Source organism: Mastigoproctus giganteus, chromosome 5 (assembly GCF_048544385.1).
Source record: "Mastigoproctus giganteus isolate SK-2022 chromosome 5, ASM4854438v1, whole genome shotgun sequence".
Classification (NCBI taxonomy): domain Eukaryota; kingdom Metazoa; phylum Arthropoda; class Arachnida; order Uropygi; family Thelyphonidae; genus Mastigoproctus; species Mastigoproctus giganteus.
This window is the reverse complement of record NC_143579.1, coordinates 99167362-99186335: the sequence shown is the minus strand read 5'-3', so window position 1 is coordinate 99186335 and position 18974 is coordinate 99167362. Positions and strand designations below refer to the sequence as shown.

Below are 18974 nucleotides of genomic sequence, written 5' to 3'. Positions count from 1 at the left end.
GTGGGACTTGAATCCGGTGGGGAAGCTGTCATACCACCTGAGAGCTAAAAGAATCAGTGGAGGCTCTACGGTTGGAAACGAGAAGGTGATTAAAGAGCAGAGGAGGGGAGTTCGAAAATCAAACGGGGAGAAGAATTGTACCTACCCCTCTCACGTTTTAGTTTATACCTATTATCGTTTATTTTTATAGGTTTTGCAGTAATTGCAAAAAGAGTGGAAAGAAAAGAAAAAAAAAAAAAGCAGCACAAAAACAAAGAAATACACATAAAACAGCATTCAGAAAATGGCAAGCTTGGAATACGATGAAGGAGAGAGTCATCACCATCATCACCAGCGATGGGTAAGTATGCAGGTGTATAATATTCGCTTTTTTTTTTTTTTTTTCCCCCAAACATTAAATGTTATTTGCTTTAAATTTTTTTTTTGAAAAATGGGGTTCTCTTAACATTCATTTTCAGTATATAAATTTGGATGATTGACTAGGATAAAATACCAATTTATTTGGGACTTATATACATATATATATATATGTATACATATATATATATATATATATATATATTTCATTTTGTTAAAGTGTTACTACAAATTAAAAGACGACGCAGCTCCTGTATGGATTCTGTAGTGATATAAGGAGACCAGATAAAAAAATAATAATAATCATAAATAAATAAAGGGATACACCTGTCTAGCCAGCAAATGCTACACGTTGGGCGTAGTTCGCATGTGCATCACGAACACACTACCGTAATTTTTTTTCCAAACCCAAAATATCTACAGGTGACTCTGCTTTGATTTAAGTTGCTGTAAACCACATTTTAATACGGTTATTTTCTTTAGTTACCTTTAACCTGAAACATTATCTATATAATATAGCAGGAGCCTCCGTAGCCAGGTGGGAAGGAACAGTAGTGTCGTAGCACACGTTTCTTGATTAAGCCGGAGTTCGAGCCCGTCACCACCGGATGCGGAAAGGTCAGGGAATGACAACCGCATATCCCGGAGCAATGTGCCTTTAGTTGCTAATGCTCCTAAAAACCAAACAATATAATATAGCTTACTTGTAAAACCGAATATTATAAGAGATTATAAATGGTTTAGTGCCAGTTTCCAATAAAATTTGGGACAAAAAAAAAAAAAAGTATCACTTACAAAATGTGTATAGCATAAAATTTTCATTTAACTTCTGAAAAGAAAAACAGAACTGTTGGGAAAAAATGAACTATCTTGCGTTCCGTTTAATTTTTGTCGAGACAGTGAATACCTTACTCAAAAATGGGACGTCTGATCACGCAAAGTAATCTGACATGTGACTTAAAATCCAGATTCCTGTGTGTTTTGGAATAACCTAGAATAAAAGAAGATAATAAAATAAAATAACTTTATTTCATAAAGCTTCATAAAACAAAGTTACAAAAACGTTATATTTATTTTTTAAAATTATACTTTTTTTTGATCCTGTGCAGTCTTTAAGAATGGGATATGTTCAGGTTGTTTAAGGAATTCAATAAATTCCTGGCATTCCATATGAATACACTGCTCTGCCTTCACTAATTCGATTCGCATGCGGTTTTGATCTGCATGCCATACCGATTCCATCATCGAAAATATTCTTTCCACAAATATACAGGAATACTCATGACCTTTTCAACAATCATTTTAATTGCTACTACTTCTATTGATTTGAATATATTTACCCATAGTGCCTCATTCGTCATATTGTCACTTTTTAAATTTGGCAAACTCAAATTTATACTGTAAATCTCATCGTACACAGGGTATCTATCCATCAACATTTAAATTTAAGAATTCAGCTACTTTTAAAACAGATTCATAATTTAAATTTCGCTTTTTTATATTTAAAGATGATAAATATTGAATTGGATTCGATTCAAACTTGTAGTTTCGACATATATAATCAAGTTTCCGTTTGTAAGCACTCTTTGCCTCGGAAATAAATTTTTATTGTTGATATGGTTTGAATTTATGTATAAAACCTTTAGTTTTTGCACCAAAAAAATTATCCTGAATTCTAATTTCTAGCTTTTGTTTTAGATTTACCATTACGTCATGCAATTCCACCGACGATATTATTATTATCACTATTATTATTATTATTATTATTATTATTATTATTATTATTATTATTATTATATGGTACAAGGAAGCCTGAGGCTTATGCTGCACCAGCCAAAAAAAAAAATCCTGAGCTACCCAGAGAGAGAGAGAGAGAGAGAGAGAGAGAGAGAGAGAGAGAGAGAGAGAGAGAGAGAGAGAGGAGTCACCAAGAAAGAGAAGAATGAATGATGATATCCGGCTCAAGACCCTGGGTTTGCCAGGCCCATACTCACCAGATGTGAGCCCCTGGGGTTAAATTTTAATCACTTTCTAAAATTAAAATAGATTAGAAAATGAGAAGCAAAATATATGTATAATTCATAGAAAGATGGAGTATTCATATCTTCTTCGATTTTGTCTTGTTGATCCTTAAATATATTTAACCCCAGGGGCTCACATCTGGTGAGTATGGGCTTGGCACACCCAAGGTCCTGAGCTGGATATCATCATTCTTCTCATCCTTGGTGATTCCCTTCTACTTCTGACTCTCTCTCTCTCTCACAGGGTAACTCAGAAATATTTTTTTTCGCTGGTGCAGCAAAAGCCTCAGGCTTCATCAGGCCACTGTGCCACTTCACTCAAGCCACTGTGCTACCCACGCCAAATGTTGCGTGGGTAGCACAGTGGTATCGTCACCATATGTCTAATAATAATAATAATAATAATAATATTCCAAAGGAATGAGTCACATTCTTCTTCTCCTCCTTGTTGTAGGAAATACAATTTAACATCGGGCCAAGAGGCAATGAGTCTGTCCACTGCTTTGGTTAAACTAAGCCACCTAGTTGGTACGTTTTTTTACCATTTGGGCAAAGTTCATAGTAAAAAAATTCATAACATTCTTTGAGTTCCCTTTTGTGTGTGTTGCTGAACTAGGAGTAAATCTTATTGACCAATGTTTCTAAATCTAACGATAACTTCTTACATCCATATTTTGCGGCGTTATGGATAACGTGACGAGTACAATTCGCTTTTATTAAAAAAAGGATTTTTATCCTTTAATTTCTGGAAAACAGAATTATGCTCACCATAATTTACGTGTCTGTGTGGGTAGCACAGTGGTATCGTCACCGTCCTCCCCACACCGGGTGGAAAAGGTTCGGATTCGAATTCAGTCAATGACGAGAGGAACTTTAGTGGGCTTTTTTCACTCCTGGCTGACTTAGTCGGTTTCAGGCGTAGATAGCAAGGTTTTTTTCCTCAGAAACTATGGTTTTTCGTTCAGCAAAACAGGTGTTCTCAACCATTTATTTTGTCTGTAAATTGCGTGTGTTCTCAACCAGAGAACACACGCAATTTACAGACAAAATAAATATACGGGTAGATGTAATCATTTACAGGGGACACTAACATCATATTTTTTTTTCACCATAATTTACGTTAGCATTGACAGCACTAAAAGCTGTTACGTTGTCAATGGACAAATCTAGCGCATTTAGGCAACCCATAATCTTATTATAAATTGATGTTGAAGATTCATAATCGTCTGCATAAAAATTTAATATTTTAAAATTAAATCTATGCAGGGTGTCTCAAAAATATTGGTACAAACGTTTATGGGAGGTAGGTAACATCTAAAGGAACGTGAATCGCATATAACTTTATGTTTTTGTATCTTCACCAGTGGCTGTTTAAGGCCGTATATTGTATCTGGCTCTGTATGCAATGCATATGTCTGTATTTTATGTTTTTTCTCTGTGTATAACTCATGTCCTCTAGCTGCATAGCTGTAAAAGGACAATTTCTTCGGAAATAAATTGATATTAATAATAATAATAATAATAACCCATAACCGGAAACGTCACGGGAAAGTAGTAGCAGAGGCACAAGAAGCAGAAATGACACAAGACATTAATTAGTGGCAAACATTTATTTGACATAATATTAACAATGGAGTACGAGATGGATGCATTTCATGATGTTACAACAGATGCTCGAAGGTTCCACTATGAGACGCGATGCATGCATGACACCGACGCAGCATGGATTCGCGGACACGGTTGAACACACCTGGAGTTTCTTTGACAGTAGCAGCAACAGAGACGAGTCTCGCCACGAGATCCATTTCCGTCTCCACAGGCGATTCATACACGATAGATTTGAGGGCTCCCCCCCCCACAGAAAGAAATCAAGGCTCGATAAATCAGGTGAGCGTGGGGGACAGGCAACGAGTCCACCACGGCCAATCCATCGACGCCCAAAACGCCTGTTCAAATGGTCACGAACACACCTTCCATAATGGGCAGGCGCCCCGTCATGTTGAAACCAAATGTTGCGTCTCACATTTGCTGGAACATCGTCATATAACCCTGGTAGAACTTGTTCAAGAAAGATCCGATATTTAGCGGAGTTCATGCGGGATGGTAACAGGTATGGGCCGACTAAGCAGTCACCAACCATACCTGCCCACACATTTATTGCGAAGCGATGTTATGCCGCATGGGGGCACACACCGTGTGGGCCCTCTTCTAATCCATACACTAGGTGCATGTCTGCCAGCTCACAGTTCGTATATCGATGCATGCTCTTCGTGCGGCGACTACTGAATGAGTAAACCAGAAATTTTCCCTCTCGCGAATTGATGAACAGCGCCGTGTACCGACGTACGGTGACATTTCTGGTTATGCGTTCCTATGCGATTCACATTCCTTTAGATATTATCTACCTCCCCTAAACGTTTGTACCAATATATTTGAGACACCCTGTATAGAAAAAGTCCGTTTTTCAGGTACGAAATAAGTCACAATTAACGGAAAAAATTTTTCATTGCTTCTATTGGATGCATCTGTTGAAACAGAAAAGTAACGGCAGCATTTGTCATCTTTCTTTAAATCATTTAAAACAATTTCTATCGACTTTGGGACAAGTACGTTTTCAGTGTAACTGGATGCTTTTGTTTTACCACAGTGGATTAGTTTGGAAAGGCAACTGTCATTATAAATCTTGGCATTTAACTTAATCCCACAATCAAGTGCTAATGTAGCTGTGTTGGTGTTTCACAGCATGGTAAACCATAGCTAGCTCGGCAATAACATTTTTTAAATGTGTTTGAGAAGATTTTGTAGTCACAAAGTTTACTTTTGACATACTTTGATTTTGTGCACTCACAAATACCTGTGATGTTTGCTTCTTTCGTGCTTTTTCACAGATCTTTCTCCGTCGTGTTTTATTAAAAATGCTATGCCACACAACTTACATTTTGCAGTAAAGTTGTTCTGCTTTGTCAACCAACTTTTGTACTCCGATTGTTTGAGCCAGTGGCCTTGAAATTTGTAAAATAATGTTTGGATTTCTTCTTACGCTCATCACTTTGTATAGAACCTTCCCGTATTTCAATTTACTGCGCGATTCCCATCCTTTCATCACTATCACTTCCGGAATCTGACATCTATGGAGGATTAAAGATTTTATAGTTTAACAAACAAACCAGTAAAAAAATTTACGCAAAACCAATAAAATATATTATATATTACTTTTATATTATAAATGTAGATACAAATTGAACTAACCGTACTAGTAAGTGTAGGGCTTTTTCGTAGTACTGTACCTACTGAACACTGAGTTTAGGGACACAATATTTCAAAGATCGTAAGTTAAGGGTTAAGGTTGCTATTGAGTTGTAGTTGTTACCGTTTAGGTACATTTGATACTAGTCAAAATTTCTATAGTAAATTCATGATGAAGTGGAATACAGAGTAGTTTACTACTCTGTGAAGTGGAAGGTGGAAGTAAACATGCTCCCGCCGACCAATAAGAAGTTCATTCACGTATGGTTCGAGCACGAGCAAAAAAGTATTTTGGTAGCATTCGTGGGAAGAAAGTTTTATTGTAAGTCGCAAATTTAACTTTTTTGTACCTAATACTGGCTCTTTGTTGGGCCGGCCGGAGAACTTGAAACCTGAGCCGGAGGACGGAGAAATTATAGGAAAGCCGTAGTCTCCGACCCAAAAGTTGACAACTATATCTGTGACTGGGGCTATGTTGGATAATAAGCTATATATCCAAAAGAAATTTGGATATAGGAACATGGGTTCGCGAAAATTGGAAACGCAGCAGCTATGTTTGTTCAGCTGATCCCAGAAATCGCTATGCAACAATATGCGATTAATCATAAAGATGGCGGTTTAATGTAACGGTTGCTTATTTTACCTTTCTTTCTATCTGTTTATCCATCTGGCTTGCTATACGCATTAATTGGGGGTCGCTTGAATTTTTTACAAATAAGGAAGGAAAATGTTATCAGTCCCCTTTGCTTCTAATTAAATTCCACTTTAAAGTTTCAGCCGAATAGTGAAACGGCCAATGTCATGTTTTATTTTATTTTATTTTTTGTTGTTTGTTAACCATGTGGAACTTGAGCTTGTTTGTTATCCTTAATTAGATACGAAATAAAACTTCTTTTTGGTTAGTTGAATTTTTGTTTAAAAATAAAAGGGAAAAAAATGCAATTTAAGGTGTTCCTGGTATAGATATCCAAAGGCATGGGACAAACATCAACCTGACTTAGCAGGTGAGATCGATGTATGTTTTCTAAGGACATGCCATTCTGGTTATAAATGGAAAACTGGGTAGTCCTAAAGGGAAACTAAACTAACTTATTGTGAAGGGCGAGGAATGAAATATTAAGATTTCCGTGGAAGTGAATACATGTAAAAAAAATAATAAAAGTTTGGAGTAAATTAAATTTTAATTATTTAACTGTTGTTGTGGGATTTTAAGCACACATTAGCAAGAAACCATATTATATCTATAAATTGCATGTGTTCTGTGAAATATTTTTCAGTTTGTTTTAAAACCTGAGTTTCCATGAGAAAGATGCCATTCCCCCCAAGACAAAATATCCCCATAAAAATTCCTCACATCATTGGCAGGATTCAAACCAGAACTTTTCCACGATGTGTGGAGAGGATGGTCTTATATTATTATTATTATTAGCTATATGGTGCAATGAAGCCCGAGGCTTATGCTGCACCAACCAACCAAAAAAAAAAAAAAAAAAAAATTCCTGAGTTACCCTGAGAGAGAGTGAGAGAGGAAGTCAAAAGTTCAAAAGTAGAAGGGAATCACCAAGAAAGAGAAGAATGATTATATCCAGCTCAGGACCCTGGGTGTGCCAAGCCCATATGTGAGCCCCTGGGGTTATATGCTACATTCAGGGGAAATATTTAACTACAAAGATGCTATGAAGTGCTATTCTTAGTGCAGTGCCAATGCAGTTCATTTGGCAATATGGCCTTAGTTGCTAATGCTCCTAAAAACCAAATAACAAATAACAAGCAGTTCATTTGAATTGATGTTGGAACAATGCAAACAACCTTATTTCAACCTTAGCATCTGCATGACATTTAAATAAATAAATGATTCTTATTTAATGTAGACCTACCATACCCTAGGAGTTACAAATGAAAGGTGCATAAAACCTGTTATGCCAGAAATCAGGGACTAACTGAAATTAAAAGATATGTCATGAAATAATAAGATAATTATGAAAAATTTAAAATACTGAAAACATAAATAAATGGACAAACAGCTTGCACTGGTCAGGAAGACGAACAGTGAGCATAAAGAGATTATCTATCTATGAGAGATAAATCTATCACAATAAACAGGATACTCCAAAGTGAAGAGGTGACAGATCAATTTGTTGTTTGTGTTGTTTTTCTGGCCATTCTATCACCAAGGAAGGCCTCTTGTAGCATCCATCCATGGCAGAAGCTAGGCCAGGAGTAGATAGGAATGCTTGATGGGCCACCCCCTGTCAGATCTAGGAGGGAGATCCAAATGAAGGGAAGAGTGGAGACAGTGGAAGGAGGGGGAATGAAAGACAAAAGCAGAAGAGGAGAGATGTCCCCAAGGTTGCTCACCTTGGGGACATCTTTCCAGGCCAGAAAATCTTATCCCAAAGGGGTTAGCATGTGGTGGGTCTCCCTGTTGAAGGAGATCTTATCCTGATGAAATACTGATGCAGAATCACTAAGGTGATTCTGCATCAGTATTTCATCCTGCTTGGCTTGCCAGCCAGAGTAGACATCTTACCTGGAATGAGATTAGCAGGGTGGAGGCCACCCACTTGACGAGTGGTCTATCTATTCATTAAATTCTGGGGTTCTAGTTTTTGCCAGATGTCACAAGACATCTGGATAGGGGGAGGCTGTTATCATCAAAATATTCTACCTGGAATAATCAGTTCAGCAGGAGTCAAGATCATGTTGAATGTTGCCAGGCTGGAAACTTTCACCTTTGGAGTTTGTCATGTGTCTGCTTGTAGTAGATATTATGTTATGGAGGTTATGGGAGGATTGCAAAGAGATTCCTTCTCAGCTTGTACAGCTTGGTGGTGTAATTATAAAAGGCAAAGAAGGCCTTTGTTACAATTTGGGAGTGGACAGTAGTTCACTCTCCAAAAGAAGTTGCTGTCTGGGGTCTAAGTAGGCAGTACAGTTGAATGCTATAGTCACTCTTAGATGACAGTGGCATTGGAAAAAACATTATTACCATCAGGCAGATGGTGTTAATGTTTTTACATCATCTTGCCAACTTTCGTGTCATCCACTAACTTGGATATTAAGTCTGATATGCCTTTATGAATATCATTAAGAAATTTTGAAAGCAACAGTGGGCTTAGCACTGAACCCTGAAGAACTGTATCCATAGCAGAAACTTACCCCCCCCCTGCTCAAATTTGTATAGCAGCAGTCTTATGTGGAATAGTGTCAAAAATGGTGCTTTTCTGAAATCTAAGTATATCATGTCAGAATTATTTATCACATCCAGTTCCTTTTCTTGCTGCGTCACTAAAGTTTTAAGGTTTTCAATGTCAGACATTTGAGTCAGGAGAAATCTCTCGAGGCGGAGGAACATTTTTTTAGTGTTTGGTGCCAAAGGAAACTATCCGAGAAGACTGTAAAGATTCTCAAAGAGATGTATGCCATATGCAAGGTTCTGCAGTTAAGCCAGCTTTAATATATTAACCAAGAAAGATAATCTCTTTTCCCCCCCTCCTGGTCCTGCCTGTACTCACTACATTCAAATTCTGCATCACTTATGTCCAAGTGGCATCCTGTTTCTGTCATCCCTTCTATGACTGGATTTGTTGACTTAACTAGTACTTCAAATTCATCAACTTTGCTCTTGGTTAAGAAGCACATAAAATCTAAGGCAGTGTATCCAGATGGTGTGAGTGACCAATGCTCTGAGTCAGCTTGGTGTGACATAAGCACTGAGAAAACTAAATTGAGAGTAGTGGTAGAAATTTTAAATATATAAGATGAATGTTTTGTATAGCAGCATGTTAGATAGGCAACAAGAAAAGTTAATATTCTTGATCTGATTATCAGATCAAGAATATTTATTATATGGTTTGATCCTTCATACATTACAAATATCCAGATATAGGAAACACTAAGTGGCAGTGATAACAGTGTACTGACATAGGATTAACTTAGACATAACTACTGTCAAGGGTAAAGAGAAAGGCTTTTGTTTTCATAAGGGTGACTGCAGTGGTCTCAGACAGTTTTTAAATTCTGTGCAGTGGGACTAACTGATGATGTTACCAACAGCAAATTCTAAATGGGAGGTGTACAGGGAAGTAATCATGGAAACTATTAGGCTTTTCATACCAACTAAGAAATACTATTCAAGGCTTGGACCTAAATGGATTTCAGATGGACTAATTGAGATGTGGCAGAGAATAAAAATGCATGAGATGTATGTAAATTATCGGGTGATACAGAAGCCTGCAGTAGATATCAACTACTCTGCAATCAAGTCACCAAAGAGGTTAGGCAAGCCAAGGCAGATTATGAGAAATCTTTGGAAAAGAATGCAGAGAAAAACAATAAAGACTTATGTAATTATGATATTAAGAGTAGTAGATCTGAGGACATACTTAATATGTACAGGACAATGTTGAGAAAAAAGTCATGAGTTAGGATTGAATTTGAAAGTGTCTGAAATTCTGCCCTGACATGATGGGAGGGAGTACATATTGAGAACCTTGTTAATCAGTTCAGTCCTGGAAAAAATGTGGAAGGGATAGAATGGGATAGAATTTTTCTCAGTGTGGTCTGTGCTTGTTAAGAGGAGAGACAATTTTTACAGGGATGGGATGCACTTAAATAGAATGGGTGCAAGAATATTTGCTGATGCTATCGAGGCAGTGATAGGTCAGAAAACTGCTATCTTGGGGTGGGGGGGGAGATACACAGACTAATTGATTGACTACAGTCTTCTATTGGACATGCAGTAGCCTGAAAACCATAGTGTTGGTATTTTGAAGCCCTGCTGTGGATGTCACAGAACAAGTAAATACATGGGCTGTATTATGGTAAATAAGAGTAAGAACAGATGCATGTATACATCATGTATTTATTTACAATGCTAGGAGCATTATAAATAAATTTGAGAATTTAAAGTATTGATTAAGTCATCAAATGCAGACATTGCAGGGATTTTATTATTATTATTATTAGCCATATGGTGCAAAGAAGCCTGAGGCTTTTGCTGTGCCTGCCAATTTTTTTTTTTTTTTTACCCCGGGAGGGGGGGGAGAGAGTCAGAAGCAGAAGGGAATCACCAAGACAGAGAAGAATGATGATATCCAGCTCAGGATCCTGGGTGTGCCAAGCCCATACTCACCAGATGTGAGTCCCTGGGGTATCTGAGACATGTCATCTCAGACATAAGTGATGCTGAATTTGAATATGGGGAGTACAGTGTATAAAGGAAGAAAAGATAGGACTAGAGAGGGGGGGGGGTTATGCTCTTAGTTAAGAGGCATATTAAATCTAAGACAGTGCATCCAGAGGCATTGTGACCCTATGTGTTACTAGTAGATGAAATAAATTTTGCTGCTCTAAATATTGCGTACAGATAAATGTTAACCAATCAGGAAGATATGTCAAAACAAAATTTGGTGCCTTCCTGAACTGTTTCCTGTAAGTGATGCCTACTTTGCATACTCACTTGCAGCAGCCCAGAGTGCATCCAGTTGACATGGGTGGCCAGTGCAATGTTGAGTAAGTTTGATTAACATAAGCATTAGGAAAATGCTTAAGAGAAGGCATGTGCTTTTGGTCTAAGGATGGTGACGAGTATACCAAACGACTATACTGAGAAATGGAGTGGGCTAGTAAATCAGAATGTCTTATAATGGAGGATTTTAGCTTTCCAGATGTTGACTGAACTATATGGGTTGGTCACTCACACACTCTAGCAAGACTTTTGTGGATTTACTCGATGACTGCAGTATGTTAGAGAGCCAACAAGAGAGAGACAGAGAGTGCAGTATTCTTTATCTGATTATCAGCAGTGATTTTCACATGTTAAGAATCTGAAGATAAAAGAATCATTGGGCGGCAATGATCACAGTGTATTCATGTGGGATTTACTTAAACATGCAATGGCACCTCCGTAGCCAGGTGGGAAGGAGCAGCAGTGTGTAGCATACGCTTCTTGATTAGACCGGGATTCGAGCCCGTCACCACCAAATACGGAGGATGCCGAAAGGTCAGGGAATGACCACCGCATATCCCGGAGCAATATGGTCTTAGTTGCTAATGCTCCTAAAAACCAAATAACAAACAACTAAACATGCAACTACCATCAAGGGCAGAGTAAAATGCTTTTGCCTTTGTCATGGTAAAACAGGGATCTCAGACAATTTTTAAATTCTATGCAGTGGGACCAACTGATAATGTTACCAACAGAAAATTCTAAATGGAAATTCTATATTAAAGGAGGCAGTAGAGGAAGGAAGCAGGCATTTAGCCATGATTATGAGGGCATCCTTGGATTCAGGGGAGGTCCCCACTGGACTGTAGAAGTGCAAATGTATCCCCAATTCACAAAGGGGGATTGAAAGATGAATTGAGTTATTGCAGGCTTGTTAGTTTAACTTCTGTTCTGGAAAAAATAATGGAGTCACTGGTTAAAGAAGCACTGCAGGATCGTCTAGACAAGACTGCAGTTATAGTTCAGACACAGCATGGGTTTGTTAAGGAAAAGTCTTGTCTGACCAATTCCAATTCGATTGGATACTATGATGTGGTCACAAAGGAGCTGTATGCAAAAAATAATTTTGATATCATATACTTGGATTTCAGGGAAGCTTTTGATACTGTTGCACATGGAAGACTACTGTACAAGTTGGAGCAGTATGGCATTGAGGACAACTTGCTGCAATGGATAAAAGGATGGTTGAATGGGAGAAGACAGAGTGGTAATCAATGGACACTGCTCTTCGTGGACTAATGTTATTAGTGGTGTCCCCCAGGGGTCCTTGTTAGGCCCATTGCTATTTTCTGTATTTATCAATGATATTGATGAAGGTATACCAGGCTTAATGTCCAAGTTTGCAGACGATCCAAAGGTTGGTAGGTTTGTTAATGACAGTATGCTACTGCAACAGGGTCTGGAAAAGTTGAGCAGATGGTCTGAGAGATAGCAACTGAAGTTTAACATTGACAAGTGCAAAGTGCTACATATGAATAACAGTAACCCCAGATTAACATACCAACACTGTGGTACTACCCTCAGGTAGTGGAGAATGAAAAAGACCTGGGGGTAATTGTGCAGTCAGATATGGTTTTCTGAGCAGTGCATAAAGGCTGCAAGAGTAGCTCATAGGGTCTAGTCAATATAGGAATTTTACTAGCAAGGATAAGGAGGTGTTTATCCCTTTGTATAAGGCATTGGTCAGGCTACACCTTGAGTACTGCATACAGGTCTGGAGGGCTCATTTTAGGAAAGATGTAGAGTTGCTGGAATGAGTACAGAGAAGGGCAACAAGATTAGCGAGTGGAATAGAGGGTTGCTGTTACCAAGAAAGGCTTAAGGTCTGCAAATTGCAGAGTCTGGAGATGAGGCATCTGCAAGGTGATCCGATTGAGGCGTAGAAGGCCATGAATGGTTTGAACAAGCTCAATTGCTGATGGGATTCTTCTTCTTGCTCAGCAGTGCGTAGCACGCGCTTCTTGATTAGACCGGGGTTCGAGCCCGTGACCACCAAATACGGAGGATGCGGAAAGGTCAGGGAATGACCACCGCATATCCCCAGAGCAATATGGCCTTAGTTACTAATGCTCCTAAAAACCAAATAACAACAACAACATCTTGCTCAGATTGCACACCTGAGGGGCCATAAATTCAAATTGAGGAAAGACAGTTGTAGAATACATTGGGTGGAAATTTGCCTTTCGCCAGTGGGTTGTTTATTGCTGGAAGAAACTTCCATCTGTTATTGCGGAAGTTGACAGCTTAAATAAATTCAAAGCTGAGCTAGACAAATTTTTGGAGTGAATGGATGGGTAAAACGGGAAGGGTTTTTTTTTTTTTTTTTTTTTTTGGCTGATGCTGTATACTCTAGCTTTTATTTCATCACGTGTATCCACTAATGCTGAAGAACAGCAACAGAGACTTCAATGCTTAATATTAACAGTAATGGGAAGGGGATTGGATCACATTGGGCCACTTCTGTCAATGTTTTAACTATAGATGACCCTGCTTAGGTTGCTGACAAACTGGATAGGTTTTCTTCATCTACATCCATACATGAGAAATTTTTTAAGAAGGTGATGTGAGATGTTTACCAAACTGTAATAGGCAGCTAAATAATTTTGTGATAACTGAAAGGAAACTAAAAGAGAAATTGTTGAAGCCAAACATAAAGGTGGTGCTTGGGGTGGATGGGATCTATCCCATTATATTGGAAGCAGAAAAGGAGGTAAGGAACTTTAGCCATAATTATGAGAGAATCCTTGGATTCAGGGGAGATGAGGTGCGCAAATGTATCCCCAATTCACAAAGGGAATCTTGCTGTCGATGATATGAGTAATTACAAATCTATTAGCTTAACTTCTGTGCCAGGGAATATAATGGATTCACTGGATTAGGAAGTAATGCAGGACTACCATCTAGATAGAATGCAATGATACTGCAGTCACAGCATGGGTTTTATTATTTTAGGACGGTCTTCTCTGACCAATCTAATTATATACTGTGATGCAATAATAAAATTACTGGATGCAAAAAATAATGCAAAAAAAGTATATGATTTTGTTATCATATACTCGGATTTCTACTGTTCATCCTAAAATACTATTATACACGTTGAGCAGTGTGGCATTAAGGGTAAGGTACTGTTATCGATAAAAGGGATGGTTGAGTGGGAGAAGACAGAGTGGTTATCAGTGGACACTGCTCTTCATGGACTAATGTTATTAGTGGAGTCTCTTCCGTGTTCAGTGCTGGGCTCGTTGTTTTCTGTATTTATTAATGATATTGAAGATATATCAGGCTTAATCTAAGTTTTCAGATTTTCTTTTTACTACATTTTTAGAAGAGTTGGAAGGTGAGTTACTGCAACAAGATCGAGGAAAATTGGGTCAATGGGCTGAGAAATGGCAGTTTAACATTGACAAATGCAAGGTACTGCATATGGGTAGCAGTAATCCCAAATTACGTTAATCTGGGATTCATGTTATAACCTGCCACATTTGTAGAACAAAAGTAGTAGTCATGATATTTTAAAACCAAATGTCATGGTTTTCTTTTTACTGCATTTTTGCAATCACAAACCATCCATGCATGTATAGCACAGTTTATATGGGGAGCCAACTTTTATCTTGGTCACCTAATTTGATTCTAAAATGTTGAGCATATAAATTTTTTGCAGACAATGTTATATCCTGCCTTTGTTTTCCACAATATAGTTACTGCTAGTGTAACAGAACATATTTGGATTGTTTATGCTAATGTAGGGTGCCATTTTTAAAGACACAGAACGTGAAAATCATGTTAGAAGCAGATGCTAGTTAGCACAACTGCACCAGAAAACAACTGAATGTGGAAGAAACACTTTGCAGGTTTTTATAGCTACATGACTTTTAGTCAATATGTCTATACACAAAGGTCAGTCACAAAGGAAGTAGTATGCTATCACTTATGTGTAGAATGTGTATCTCATACTGACTGCAATGGAATACACCAGTCATATATGATGAAAACTTTATTAAAATAAAACAGGATAAAATTTTATGTAAAAATAAAAATCAAATATGCTGACAACCATAGAGTTAAAAGCAATAAAAATACAGATAGAATTAAAGTAGAATTAAAATACATAAAATTAAAATATATGCAAAATATTATAAGTTTAAGGGCAATAAAAAAACACCGTAGCTTTCAAAGGCAACCACCTCCTTTATCAACAGTGGAGCTTTACTGTCACAGCACAACCTTAAATAACATCAGCAAAATCACGGCTCATGGCATGTGCTACTGTAGGAGCATGGGAATTATCCTCCACACATGCATGGCAACCGGAAATGGCTCAGGAGCATGCCAGATGGAAGCATTCATCCCATCCAAGCATTACAATTTTAAAGAGCGGATGAATACAGACTTCCCTATCTCTACTGACGGTATTATGTTCTGAAGAACAAATCTGCAAGCTCTCGAGCTATTTCTGGTTCCAATACCTATGCTCTCATTCTCTTCTTTCATCTCAACCTCCAACCCATGCACGGTACTAAGTGCATAGGTTCTAACATCTCTCGTGTTTAGGGTTTTCATTTAAAAAAAAAAAAAAAAAAAAAATGCAAACAGTCAATGATGACAGCATTGCCTGGAAAAATTTGGTGGTTTTCCTCCCAGAAGCACATACAATGGATTTATGAATAAAACCTCCTGAAAGTAAATGATCCAAACATAAATCTACTAAAAAGGTACAGAAACCCAGTTGCATTTCTGTGGGTCCGCTCATCTCATCAGGAACCACAAGGCCTTGTTAAATAAAGGTATACTTTTGAATAACTCCTAAATCATTCCACCATTGGACTGGGCTCAGAGGCTGTGGTTCCTGATGAGAAAAATCAGGAAGCCAGAAGGAAAACTTGTATAAGAGTTCACTCTTCTGAAATAAAATAAGAAATTATATATATATAAAAAAAGAATAGAATAATATGCAAATTTGGGGTGAAATCAAGAAATTAGTATTATATTTCATGAAAATGCACTGTTTGAATGGAAATACCTTAAGAAATTAGGTCAGATACAAGCATTTTTTCAGTAATTAGTTTGGTGGTGTGGCTGTGGGAAAAACAACCTTAGAGGGCAGTTTAAGTTAGAGGAAAGTCAGATAGCAAGTGAAATAAAGAGCTGTGAAAGAGTACAATAAATATAAACAAGATGACACAGGTATCCTGCATAATTTATCTTATATCACAGAAATAAAAGTTCTGTGGCTAGACCAGAGAAATCCTGAAAAGATGGATCTGACAATAGAGCCTGTCAAAAGTACACTCAAAGAATGAAAGTATACCAGATTGCAGGGGTCCAAAGGTTTACTGCTCAAAACGGAAGGAACCACAGAACCAATTTGTGTCAGGCTGAGGACAACTGAAAGAAAAAAAATTCAGTAAATGAAATTTAGTTAGATAGAATGAAAGAAAAAAAAAAACAGTTTAAGGTAGCCATCAATATAGATAATAGAAAAATTTTCTTTAACAGCATTGTGAAATACCCAGTTGGATCTTGACACCATTCAGTGTTAATCAAAGTATCAACATTTACTTTGTCTTAATAACTATTATGCATAAACATAATAATTTAAGGTACATATTTAATATCAACATTGAATAGAATTGGGAAGAAAAGAGAGAGAATGAAACTGAGGATAATAAAGTTGTCAAGCTATATTGGTAGAAATGGTGATTAAATTGATTGTCAATAGTAGCCATAGATATAGTATACACACAGGGAAATTTGAACATTTTTTAATTAAGAAAAAAAGCAAGTATAAATTTAAAAACCAAAGTAATGAGAAGTTAATTCAAAATTTCAATCATTTGAGTTTTAAATTACCCTTTTCAAATTTTAATTATAAATCACAGTATCACCATCTATAATGTTGCTACTATAAAGTGTAGAACGTTAAAACCAAAGAAATAACATTGTTGCCCATGTTGGAATTATTTACAATTAAACATGTAATATTAACTTCTCATTACTTTGGTTTTTAGGTTTATACCTGATTTATTTCTAATTAAAAAAAAAATGTTATTTTGTATTTTATTGTTTTGGTTATACCTTTTTTTTTTTTTTCCCCGAGTTTCTTACTCTTGCTTGCCCCAAATAACAGGTTTTCACAACAGTGAATCTGCTGGAATCCTGGGACTCCCTCTGCAGTACAAGTGTGTTGTGTTTGTAATTATATGTATTCTTTGAATGGTTTGATGTTTTGCTAGATAACAAATTCAAGTTTTTGAGAGAAAAACCATGTGACACTCACCTGAGACCTAACAAATCCATGCGAAAAAAAAAGTCCATAAAATTCCTTTCATCATTGATGGGATTTGAACTGTGGCCTTTTCTACTCACTGCAGAAGGACAATGATTATAACCACTTTGCTACTACCCATTACCTGTTTGTAATATTGTTAAATATTAAGGAAGGTACATAAAATATTCTAGAAAGTAATACAGAAAACACCAAAAATTGATATTTTTAAAAATCACTGTGAAACTATGTAACTAGAATATTATTTTTCATAATATTCTAGTTACAAGCTCAAGGAGAGGGGGACATGACATTTAGAGCTGCCTACATGGCCATGGGCTGTACAATATGAAGGATTCGGCTCTACACCCTTGGTTTAGGACCTTTGGTGGTTATGTGAATAGCCATACTGATGCCTATTTTAATATGGGATGAACTGAAACATTGGTGTAAGGGGGGGGGGTCAGACTAACACCTCCCACATTGGTAGCTCAAAGTGGTCACTGTTCTGTAGGAGGAATGGACTGCTATGGTCTATTGTTCATTAGTGGAAAGCCTATTCAGGCAAGTGAAGTGCATTGTAGAGGCCAAAGGGAACTGATACACTGTTCATGTGAGTGGCAATAATGGGAGAGGGAAATTGACATGTGCCTCAATGCTTTTTCAAGAGTGGTGTAACCACTTAATGTGCTGCCAACTATGATATAGTGGCCTACTGTACAAATGCGGCCTAAATTGAAATTGAAATGTGTTTGAATTGTACATTTCAATTCATCCACTTCCCCAGCAGAGGAGTAGTGTCAGAGTTACATCTCTATCAAATTGGAAAAGTAGAAATCTTTTCTGCATTTTTGAACGTAATAAAACTTTTCTGCTGTCAATTGATAACCCCAATATTTCTGTGGGGCAGATGATCTGGATGGCTCACATCTAGTTCATCATTAACAAATTTCTGTATATAGAACTTTGTTCTATTTCATTACTCATGTATTTTAATTGAAATTAACTTAAAATAAATGTGAAGTTACAAAATTGTTTCTTTTTACAGGGATGGCCAAAAATTTTTATCTGCTGCTTTGGGGTAAGTTGAATTTTTTTCCTTACTTACAGTAAAGTATCAAACTGTGTATTTGCTTGAAGGATATTCAGTTATCAACGAATCTGTTAAGAAAACCATAATCTTTGAGTAAGCAATGGTGTATCATCCTGTCTTCAGCTGCTCCAGGGGCCAGAGCTGAGTGCGGCTAGGAAACAAAAGGAGAAGAAAAAAAAATGACTTTGAAGATCAATAAAGAAATGCCTTACCAGAGCCAAAGTTTATGACAATACCTTAATGAAGTGAAGTTAAAGATAATATTATTAACGTCATGAATTAACTCATTAGGTTACTCCCTGAGATGGTTTAATACCCTGCTCATCTTTAAATTGCAAATTCTTTAAATTCTAGAAATGTAAATTGTAATAACAGATTCTGTTTACATTGTATTTTAAGTTTTGCATCCCCTCTTGTGCAGTTCTTCTTCTCTGTCTTTTAAAAATATCCATAATGTTTATAATACAGCCCATACTTTCCAAG

General features: G+C 37.0%; 1 long non-coding RNA gene across 1 annotated transcript in view; it reads left to right on the top strand.

Annotated features, from left to right (window-relative positions):
- LOC150085582 (uncharacterized) overlaps window positions 1-18974 on the top strand; it is a 115364-nt gene that overhangs the window by 78364 nt on the left and 18026 nt on the right. Inside the window, exons 2-3 of the long non-coding RNA XR_016546995.1 lie at window positions 191-340; window positions 18447-18479. This is a non-coding gene — a long non-coding RNA (uncharacterized LOC150085582). The remainder of the gene's footprint in view (window positions 1-190; window positions 341-18446; window positions 18480-18974) is intronic.